Source organism: Scyliorhinus torazame, chromosome 11 (genome assembly GCF_047496885.1).
Source record: "Scyliorhinus torazame isolate Kashiwa2021f chromosome 11, sScyTor2.1, whole genome shotgun sequence".
Lineage (NCBI taxonomy): Eukaryota > Metazoa > Chordata > Chondrichthyes > Carcharhiniformes > Scyliorhinidae > Scyliorhinus > Scyliorhinus torazame.
In genome coordinates this window covers 223,049,500-223,061,341 of record NC_092717.1, presented here as the reverse complement: position 1 = coordinate 223,061,341, position 11,842 = coordinate 223,049,500, and the positions used below count along the sequence as shown (strand labels likewise).

General features: G+C 48.8%; 1 long non-coding RNA gene across 1 annotated transcript; it reads left to right on the top strand.

Annotated features, from left to right (window-relative positions):
• The first annotated feature begins 1,863 nt into the window (after positions 1–1,863).
• On the top strand, positions 1,864–9,252 carry LOC140385810 (uncharacterized). The gene is made up of 2 exons (XR_011933480.1): positions 1,864–3,383; positions 8,057–9,252. It is a non-coding gene; the product is annotated as an uncharacterized lncRNA (long non-coding RNA).
• Positions 9,253–11,842: the final 2,590 nt, after the last annotated feature.

Below are 11,842 nucleotides of genomic sequence, written 5' to 3'. Positions count from 1 at the left end.
TTAGTAAGGCATTTGATAAGGTTCCCCATGGTAGGCTTATGCAGAAAGTAAGGAGGCATGGGATAGTGGGAAATTTGGCCAGTTGGATAACAAACTGGTTAACCGATAGAAGTCAGAGAGAGGTGGTGAATGGCAAACATTCAGCCTGGTGCCCAGTTACCAGTGGTGTACCGCAGGGATCAGTTCTAGGTCCTCTGCTGTTTGTGATTTTGATTAATGACTTGGATGAGGGAGTTGAAGGGTGGGTCAGTAAATTTGCAGACGATACGAAGATTGGTGGAGTTATGGCTAGTGAGGAGGGCTGTTGTCGGCTGCAAAGAGACATAGATAGGATGCAGAGCTGGGCTGAGAAGTGGCAGATGGAGTTTAACCCTGAATGTGGAGTACAGGGTTAACGGTAGGGTTCTTGGCAATGTGGAGGAGCAGAGAGATCTTGTGGTCTATGTTCATACATCTTTGAAAGTTGCCACTCAAGTGGATAGAGCTGTGAAGAAGGCCTATGGTGTGCTCGCGTTCATGAACAGAGGGATTGAATTTAAGAATCGTGAGGTGATGATGCAGCTGTACAAATCCTTGGTAAGGCCACATTTGGAGTATTGTGTACAGTTCTGGTCGCCTCATTTTAGGAAGGATGTGGAAGCTTTGCAAAGGTGCAAAGGAGATTTACCAGGATGTTGCCTGGAATGGAGAGTAGGTCTTACGAGGAAAGGTTGAGGGTGCTAGGCCTTTTCTCATTAGAACGGAGAAGGATGAAGGGTGACTTGATAGAGGTTTATAAGATGATCAGGGGAATAGATAGAGGAGACAGTCAGAGACTTTTCCCCCGGGTGGAACAAACCATTACATAGGGGACATAAATTTAAGGTGAATGGTGGAAATATAGGGGGGATGTCAGAGGTAGGTTCTTTACCCAGAGAGTAGTGGGGGCATAGAATGCACTGCCTGTGGAAGTAGTTGAGTTGGAAACATTAGGGACCTTCAAGCAGCTATTGGATAGGTACATGGATTACGGTAGAATGATATAGTGTAGATTTATTTGTTCTTAATGGCAGCATGGTAACATTGTGGATAGCACAATTGCTTCACAGCTCCAGGGTCCCAGGTTCGATTCCAGCTTGGATCACTGTCTGTGCGGAGTCTGCACATCCTCCCAGTGTGTGCTCCGGTTTCCTCCCACAGTCCAAAGATGTGCAGATTAGGTGGATTGGCCATGATAAATTGCCCTTAGTGTTGGGTGGGGTTACTGGGTTATGGGGATAGGGTGGAGGTGTTGAACTTGGGTAGGGTGCTCTTTGCAAGAGCCGGTGCAGACTCGACAGGCCGAATGGCCTCCTTCTGCACTGTAAATTCTATGATAATCTATGATTAATCTAGGACAAAGGTTCGGCACAACATCGTGGGCCGAAGGGCCTGTTCGGTGCTGTATTTTTCTATGTTCTATCCCCCACTCCACAATTACCACCAAGTCAGGGGTTCAAACCTGGTTCAATGAAGAGTGCAGGAGGACATGCCAGGAGCAACACCAGGCATCCCTAAAAATGAGGTGTCAACCTGGTGAAGCTTCAACACAGGACTACTTGTGTGCCAAACAACAAGTAATAGACAGAGTTAAGCGATTCCACAACCAACGCATCAGATCTAAGCTGTGCAGTCCCGCCACATCCAGCCATGAATGGTGGTGGACAATTAAACAACTCACTGGAGGAGGAGGTTCCACAAATATCCCTATCCTCAATGGTGGAGGAGCCCAGAACATCTGTGCAAAAGACAAAGCTGAAGAATTTGCAAGAATCTTGAGCCAGAAGTACCGAGTAAATGATTATCTCGGTCTCCTCCGGAGGTCCCAGCGTTACAGATGCCAGTCTTCAGCCAATATGTTTCACTCCACATGATATCAAGAAAAGGCTGAAGGTACTGGATACTGCAATGGTTATGGGCCCTGACAATATTCCAGCAACGGTACTGAAGACTTGTGCTCCAGAACTTGCCGCACTACTAGCCAACCTGTTCCAGTACAGCTACAACACTGGCATCTACCCGGCAATGAGGAAAATTGCCCAGGTGTATCCTGTACACAAGAAACAGGACAAATCCAACCCAGCCAATTACCGCCCTATCAGTCTACTCTCCACCATTGGCAAAGTAATGAAAGGAGTCAACAACAGCGCTATCAAGCGGCACTTACTTAGCAATAACCCTGCTCATGGACGCTCGGTTCGGGTTCCGCCAGGGGCACTCAGCATCTGACCTCATTACGGCTTTGGTTCAAACATGGACAAAAGAGCTGAATGCCAGAGGTACGGTGAGAGTGACTGCCCTTGACATCATGACAGCATTTCACCGAATATGACATCAAGGAGCCCTACCTAAACTGGAGAATGGGAATCGGGGGGGAAACTCTCCGCAGGTTGGAGTCATACCTGGCACAAAGGAAGATGATTGTGGTGGTTGGAGGTCAATCACCTCTATTATAATAATAATCTTTATTGTCACAAATAGGCTTGCATTAACACTGCAATGAAGTTACTGTGAAAAGCACCTACTCGACACACTCTGGTGCCTGTTCGGGTACACAGCGGGACAATTCAGAATATCCAAATTATCTAACAGCACGTCTTTCGGGACTTGTGGGAGGAAACCGGAGCACCCGGAGGAAATCCACGCAGACACGGGGAGAATGTGCAGACTCCGCACAGATCGACCCAAGCCAGGAATTGAACCTAGGACTCTGGAGCTGTGAAGCAACAGTACTAACCAATGTGCTGTTAACTCCAGGACATCACTACAGGAGTTCCTCAGGATACTGCACTAGGCCCAACCATCTTCAACTGTTTCACCAATGATCTCCCTTCCATCATAAGATCAGAAGTAGGGATGCTTGCAGATGACTGCACAATGTTCAGCACCATTCGCTCCTCCTCAGATAATGAAGCAGTCCATGTCCAAATGCACCAAGACCTGGACAATATCCAGGTGGCAAGTTACATTCGCGCTGCAAGTGCCAGGCAATGACCATCTCAAGAGAAGGTCTAACCATCGCTAAATTCAACCTTGACAACCATCGCTAAATACCCCACAATCAACACCCTGGGGGTAACCATTTGTCAAAATAAACTGAACTAGTGATATTAATACTGTGGCTACCAGAACAGGTCAAAGGCTAGGACTCCTACGGCGAGTAACTCACCTCCTGATCCCCCAAAGCCTGTCCGCCATCTAAAAGACACAAGTCAGGAGTGTAATGGAATACTCTCCACTTGCCTGGATGAGTGCAGCTCCAACAACACTCAAGATGCTCGACACCATCCATCTAACGCAGCCCGCTTGATTGCCACAAAAATTCCCCCACCACTGGCGAACAATGGCAGCCATAGATAACCAAGGTAAAGTCGCCATAGTCCTAGATGATCATAGGTTGCTTTTCCCCTTGAGAGGGAGAGCTGACTGGTGGTGATTTAACTGGAGGATCACCACACCTCAGGCGAGGGGCAAGGTTGAGAATAACCTTAGCTGGTATGGGAATTGAACCCACGTTGCTGGCCTTGCTCTGTACCATGAACAGCTGTCTAACCAAGTGAGCTAATCCAATTTTGAGTATTCAAAAAAATATTATATGCTTGTTATCTTTTAGAACCAATGGGAATCAATTTGGAAAGGGGACCCAGCCTTTTGCAAATCAAAAGTATTTTCCAACAGCCCTGCAGGAGAATGTCAATTCACCATTGCCACTCCCCAAATTAAGATTAAAACAAAATACAGTTTGAGTAACATCAATGGACCAATTATTACATTTCATTTAAAAATAAAATCACTGGAGAATTCTAGAACCAATAAACAACATCTTCATACACTGAATACATACATAGCTCACAGCCTGAAGCAAAAGTAATTTACGATCCTCATAGTTTACATAAAAAGTTAGCTGATGCAAAACTTGGTAGCATTTACTGTATTTAGTAGGTTATATATTCAAGGCATTTCAACAGAAACAATTAGACAAAAATAGACACCAAATCAAAGCAGGAAGGGGATCTGGGGCTGAACAAGATGAAGATACTGAGTGGCAACACATTAGGATTCATTTGAAATTCTTCAATTGCAAATTAAATGGAACACAATTGGGGGTATGGTGGGGGAATTCAGTGACAGTGAACAAGTCACATTTGTGTAACTATATTGAACAGAGTGTCAATTAAAAAGTGCAAACAGTTGTAAATAAACAGGGTGAAATGGGGGGGGGGGGGGGGGGGTAAAAACTAACAACACGTAGCGCAGCGAGGGTTACTGGACGATGAATGAAAGGCTGAAGGAAACTGCAGAGCTCTGGGGGAAGCAGGCTCCTCTCTGAAGGTCAAACCCACCACCGCCGCCGCCATGTTGACTCTCAGTCAGCCCTGGGCCCGCATTAATTGCCTCATTCGCTTTCAAACAGGCTCCACACCACCACACAAACAAAAATACCTCATCTCACTCGGTTTGCAATTCCCGGGAATGACTTAACAAACAGTGTAGATCCTTACCGAGTGTGAGACGGCAGAGCGGTACAGACCGGAGAGTAACATGGCGGCGCAGCAGAGCGGCCGCCAACCGTCAGCCACGGAATCAATACAATCGCCGAGCCACTGCACAGCCTGGCGCACAGACCCTGCAATCAAACTCAGAGCAGCATCTGCTGATTCAATGTGCAAGTAGCTATCTGATGTGCAGCTTTGTAATCTCTATAACTAACTAGGTGCCCATGACATATTGGTTTCTAAAGTCCATACAGTTAATCTATAACTAATTATATCAGATACATTAATTCACACAACCAGTCCATACATTTAATCCATAATTAGCTCTATCTGATATATTAATTTACACAGCCAGTCCATACATTTAATCTATAACTAGCTGTATCTGATATATTCATTTACACAGACAGTCCATACATTTAATCTATAACTAGCTGTATCTGATATATTCATTTACACAGCCAGTCCATACATTTAATTGTTAACAAACTGTATCTGATATATTAACGTACATAGCCGAGCAGTGGCTCAGTGGTTAGCACTGCTGCCTCATGGCACCGAGGTCCCAGGTTCGATCCCGGCTCTGGGTCACTGTCCTTGTGGAGTTTGCACATTTTCCCTGTATTTGCGTGGGTTTCGCCCCCACAACCCAAAGATGTGCCAGGTTGGTGGATTGGCCAAGCTAAATTGCCGCTTAATTGCAAAAAAATGAATTGGGTACTCTAAATTTAAAAAGAAATTGAAAATTAACGTACACAGCCAGTCCATACATTTAATCTTTAACTAGCTGTATCTGATATATTAACGTACACAGCCAGTCCATACAATTAATCTTTAACTAGCTGTATCTGATATATTAACGTACACAGCCAGTCCATACTTTAATCTTTAACTAGCTATATTCTTCCACACCTGCTGAATTTATCCAGTTAATCTGTTTTAATTTCAGATTTCCAGCATCCACAGTATTTTGCTTTTATTTATGTATTTAAGGGTTAGCTAGGTAGGTACAGAAGGGAGGAAAGAATACAAGGATATTTTGCCAGGGTGAGATGAATTAAGGTGGTTGAAGCAGAAACATCAGCATAGACCAGTTGAGCTGAATGCCCTCTCCACTTTCCTGGATTAGTGTAGCTGCACTCAAGAAACTCGGACAAAGCAGTGAGCTCGATCAACAGTGCAGCCATCATCTTAAACTTCCACTTAATCCACCACTGGTGTTCTGTGGATGCTATTTACTGGGTGCACTGCTGCAGGCTTCTTTGGCACCATCTCCCAAACCTGTGACCTCCACCAGCTAGAAGAACATTAGCAAAAGCTATGTGATAACACCGCCACCTGCATGTTCCCCTCCAAATCACACACCATATGACTGGGTAATATATCACTATGACTTCATTGTAGGTGGGCCAAGATCCTGAAGCTCCCTAACAATATTGTGCAAAATTTAAGCTGCACCAACTCTTATTACAGAGGGCGTAATGTAATGGAAAAGTTTCTAACTGTGGTAGCGAGTGGGAGTTGCTGGGTGTTTCCCGACAGCCGACCTGGCAATACCACTACCGGTATCAAACCCCAATTAGGGTGATTAAACCACATTCGCTCCTTGTTGGAAATGACTGTCCCCCCCCCCCCCCCCCCCCCAAACAGCTGATTCGCCCAGCAGCTCTCCGCTAACGAGGGGAAGCAGCACTTAAACCGACCCCGCAGAGCAAACCCCAGACAGCACGCCGCCATGTTACCAAGGAGACCTGCACCACGATTCGGGGATGCCAACCTCACCAGACTGTTGGGCGCGGTGGAGTCCATACGGGATACCCTGTTCCCCCGAAGGGGTTGGAGGGTCAGCCACAGGGCAGCCAGTGCCGCCTGTGAGGCAGTGGCAGAGGCCATCACCACGAGGGCCAGCATCCAGTGCCGCAAGAAGCTCAAGGACCTCCACCGGGTTGCACAGGTGAGCTGGCATTGGCCCCATGGTGCTGGTTCTGTCTGCCACCCTTGGTTGCCCCCCCCCCCCATGTCATAGCACAATACCGTGCCTGTATCTCAGTATACCCTGGCACCCACCTGCACATCCCACCCATCACTAGCTGTGGTGTAGCATGTGGCTTGTGAACCTCAGAGGTTGTGGGAGGGTAGTCCAGAGCTTAGGCCTTAGGCAACTGAAGGTGCAGGCACCGATAGTGGAGCAATTAAAATCAGGGATGCTAAGTGGACCAGATTCACAGGAGCTCAGATATTCCAGAGTGCTGTGTTCGGATGTCTCCAAGACCCAGGTTCAGGGTCTTGCTGCTTCTTTTTCAGTGGTTGGTCCTAGCTTACCGGTCTCTTCTTCTTATACAGCACTGATCATGCTCTCAGTTACGTACTCAAAGGACAAGCGCCAATCAATCACTGTCCTATAATCACGAATGCTCAGGAGTCGTGACTCACTTGGGAGTCTTATTTCTCTCGGGAGCATGTCACACAAGAGTCTGTGTTCAATTACTTGTCTGTTTGAGGCATAGCAACAGCCACTGTCCAACCACCTCCTGTGCCTGGTCTTCACTGCAGAACCCCGCAGCCTAGCTGCTCCCACAATCCTTCGGCCTGACACCAAGTTAGCTCTTTTAACCATCGGGCTTTGCTGGTGTCTTTACAAATACCCACTAGGCTACAGGCTGGAGGAGATTGCAGCGATAGGGAGGGGTGAAGCCCTGGAGAGGTTTTAAAACAGGGATGAGACGTTGCCTGACAAGAGGTCAAAGTAGATCAGCGAGCACAGGGGTGATGGGTGAACGGGACTTGTTGCGGGTTAGGAAATGTGCCACAAATGTGACATGGCTCAAATGTGACAGCAAGGTTGCGAAAAGACTGGCTTAATCTCGCACCGTTTCCCGAGAAAGGGATGGAGCCAGTAGCTCGGAAGACAATTTGGAGCAGGAATCAAAAACAGTTCCTTCAGACATCCCGATCCTTAACCAGAGGAAATTTCCTCTCCTCCAGTACTGGATATCTGATAATAAATGCAGTGGTGTATTTGTATGAAATTCCTTTACAGTAAAAAAACCCCACAGCGATTTAGAACTCTGCTCAAGGCGCTGTTCATAATGAGTGCTGTCTGGCAAGCTATTTACTGAAGGTTCAAAATAAATGTGTTCTCTCTCGTCAAATTGCAGACAAAAGGTTTTTAACAAGCATTGTTAACATGTTCGGCAGTAATATTCAGCCCATTCATTGGCCAAACACTGAAATGTCTGAGTTTTCATTTAAAAAATAAGGTTGCCATATTAGTAAAATATGCAAATGAAATATTTTTTAGTGAAAATAGATGAAGCACTTTGTTATTTTCAAACAGAAAATCTTTCAATTGAGCATCTCAAATTAGGAATCAGTCTCCAGTGCCCCCTGTTGACAAAATCGGAAATGCAGAATTGAAAACTGAAAGAATGAGGCAAAAATAATCAGCGAAACTGTAATGTTATAGCAATACATTCTTTTCGTATTAGTGTGAGCTACTAAAAGCAATCTCGCTTATAATGTATCTTCCCCTTGCTTTTCAGGAATAAAGTGCCATGGGCACCTTATGTGCTCCAGTACCTTGCCATCGCCACTATCACTCATATGAGACCCACACAAAAGATTACCAAGAAGTTATTTAACTGCAGGAGCATCAAGGGCAGACCAACTGGGGGGGGGGGGGGGGGGGGGGGGGGTGTTCGGAGACATCTTCAACCTCTCCCTAGTCCGTTCCTAGGTTCCCACCTGCTTCAAGAAGACCACCATCATACTGGCGCCAAAGAGGAACAAGGCAACGTGCCTCAACGATTACCATCCGGTGGCCTTGACATCGATCGTAATGAAGTGCTTTGTGAGGTTATGAGACACATCAACTCCGTGCTCCCAGAATGCCTAGATTCACTACAACTCACATACCGCCGCAACCGGTCCACAGCAGACACCATTTCCTTGGCCCTACATCCACCTCTGGAGCATCTCGACAACAAGGACTCCTATGTCAGACTCCTATTCATTGACTACAGCTCTGCCTTCAACACAATGATCCCAGCCAAGCTCATATCCAAACTCCAAAACCTAGGACTTGGTTCCACTCTCTGCAACTAGATCCTCGACTTCCTGACCCACAGACCAAGAAAGCACAACAGGCCTATCCTTCCTCAGGAAACTAAGGAAATTCGGCATGTCCACATTGACTCTTACCAACTTTTACAGATGCACCATAGAAAGCATCCTATCTGGCTGCATCACAGCCTGGTATGGCAACTGCTCGGCCCAAGAAACTACAGAGTTGTAAACACAGCCCAGGTCATTATGTGAACCCGCCTCCCATCCATTAATTCTGTCTACACCTCCCACTGCCTTGGGAAAACGGGCAGCAAAATCAAAGACCCCTCCTACCCGGGTTATTCTCTCTTCAACCTCTTCCATCGGGCAGGAGATACAAAAGTCTGAGAACACGCACTAACAGGTTCAAAAACAGCTTTTTGCTCGCTGTTACCAGACTCCTGAATGACCCTCTGATGGACTGACCTGATCTCTTCGCACATCATCTCTGCTGAGTAGCACTACATTCCTGTATGCTTCACCCAATGCCTGTGCCTATGCATGAACATTGCGTATTTATGTATGTCCTATATTTTCATGTATGGAACGTCCTGTCTGGACAGTACGCAGAACAATACTTTTCACTGTACCTCGGTACACTTGACAATAAATCGAAATCGAAATCAAATCCAAATCCATCAGAGTTAAGACCAAGCTTGCTGCATCAAAGTCCATATACATGTATATAACCCCTGTCACCCAGGGGCCAACCTCCCATGCTGACCCATAGCCAAAACGCTCACCCCCAAGGCCTCCACCACGGATGCCACCCATGCGGTGTTGTCCTGGGTGATACGTATGGTCGGCACCACCTCCTGCTCCTGCACACAGTTGGACTCCTCCACCTGAGCCTGCAGGTACTGGATGCTCGCCGACAACCCCTGGGTCTGTGACTGCATTTCCATGATCGATAGGACTGTCTGTTCTAGAAGCCTGAGACCCGGCTGGATGGCAGTTAGTCTCTGGGACTAGAAGCCTGCTCTAGGAGGCTCTAGCAGGCTCCAGGAGCCTGCCCTCTGACCGTCCGCCCCCTCGGGGTTCCTGCCTCCACCTGATGTACCGCAGCACATGTGTGGTGAGCACCAGATAGTGTCCCAGTAGCCTCTTCACTAATGTGCCCAACCGAGGTGAGTGTCTCTGGGATGGTGGAAGGTGTTGGAGACAGCTATGACGGGAAGTCAGTGTCATCCTCCGACTCGAGCCCCGGGGTGTCCTGAGCCTTGAGTTTGTGGCTCGCGTCCATATCGATATCCACATTGTTGCTGGTTGGCACCTGGGGTTGTGGCTGTGGCTGGGGGCGGGGACACCCAGAAGGACCCACCCCATCACCAGCAGTTCCTGCAAGACACAAGACAAGACGCATGATTAGACCGTGGGCCAGGGGAGGGGGGCAGTGGGGATGGTAGGGGTGTGTTGGGGAGGGGTGTGTTAGGGAGGGGGGAGTACGGGTGGTGGTAGTGGTAGAGTGGGGGTTAGGGTGGTGAGGGGTTGGTGTGAGGGTGGTGTGGGGGTGAGGGGCTGGTGTGGGGGTGAGGATGGTGTTGGGAGGGGTGACGTACATGTCAATGGGAACCGCTGCTCAGCAGGATCTCACTTCCTCGCCTGATGGCGACCTCCACTCTGGTGACTGCTTTTTACTTGGGCCCACCGGCCACATCCAGGGCCCGCTGCTCTGCCGCGGTGAAGGTCCGCAGGTCCGGGTCCCCCTCCAGTCTTTCTCCCGCTCCCGACAGTTATGGGCTGTCTTCTCCTGGGGTTGGAAGAGGAAGTAGACAACGCACAGTGTTAGACAGTCTGGCACAGGTAGCTCAGGGGGAGGGTAACTGCTGGCTTCAGTGGTCAGGGCACCCGGTCATGGCGGCCGGCATGGGTGCCGGCATGTGGTGCAGGGTGGGGGTTCATCACCCACCTGGTTGTGGGGGGGGTTGTGAAATCAGGGTTGGTGCTGGGGGGCACAGCGCTGCCTACTCACCTTGGCCGTCCTGAAGAGGTTTCTTCCGGCACTGCTGGCCGGTCCAAGTGGCGCTAACCGCCTCTGCCACCTGCGCTAAGGCACGACAAAAGTCGGTGGCCAATAGCCTCCTTCCCGGGCCGGGGTACAGGGTTGCCCGCCTCTGCTTCACGGCGTCTAGCCGTCTTGTTGGCTGGGATGGCGTGTGTGGGATGGTGTGCGTGGGGTGGTGTGCGTGGGGAGTGAAGTGTGTATATGCAGTTGCAGCTTGTTCGCCTCCTGAGTGTCAATCGTGAATCCAGCGAATCCCGTTTGCCATTGGAATCGCTTGTGCTCCACATGACGCCAGTGTTAGCCTCTCAATGGTCGTTCGGTCCTGGTGCAGCACCAGTTTTGGCATCATAGAAGTCCATAAATTCTGCCACGGTGTCACCCCTTAGTTTCAGGAAGGGAGAATTCTGCCGATTGTTGATTGACTTTTTAAAGTGTAATATTGCACATTGATGGAACAGCATTGATGCTCTTCTGATTGGCTGTTCAGAGAGTGTGCACAATTATGCATGTCTGACTCTTGTTTCCAACTCTCATTTCCATGCTACTAGGTTGTATAGGAACAGACGCAACAGGATCATCATCCCAATTGTAACTGGGGGGGGGGGGGGGGGTGAGGGGGGGGGGTGTCCCTCAAGTTAGGGAGTCTCTGTTGGTGGTTCCTTCTGTTAGGGGTCTCTTTGAGGGGTCCCTTTAGTTAAGGAGTCTCTGTGGGGGGTTCCTTTAGTTAGGGTGCCCTGGGTTCTCCCTATTCATGGGGTCGATGGGGGATCTCGCTCTTCATGGGGCACCTGGATGGATTTCCCTATTCATGGGGTCCCTGGGGGGAGTGGGGTCTTCCCATTAAGGGGTTGCTGGGGTTCTCCCTATTAAGAGGATCCTGGGGTACTTGCCTGCCTATTAAGGGGGTCCCTGGGGCAGGACCATTCAGGCAATCCAGGGGTAGGGGGCTGCTTTGTGGTGTGGGGGGTGAATGGCTGATTTTGGCTGGCTGGCTGCGGGTCTTCGCTATCGGGCCGCCCACGCGCCCTCGGGAATCCCACCTATTCTTCATCATGGACAAATTTGCATGGCAAGGGTCACGGTATTGCTTCCTGATTTGCGCTCCCAGGAAGAACTTAAATTGGTTGCAATCCTCCTCCGGCAAGAGAAAATAATCTCCCAAACGGAGAATCTCGCCCAATGTCCCAGATAGCACCATCACCTGGAGAGGTGGCGACAC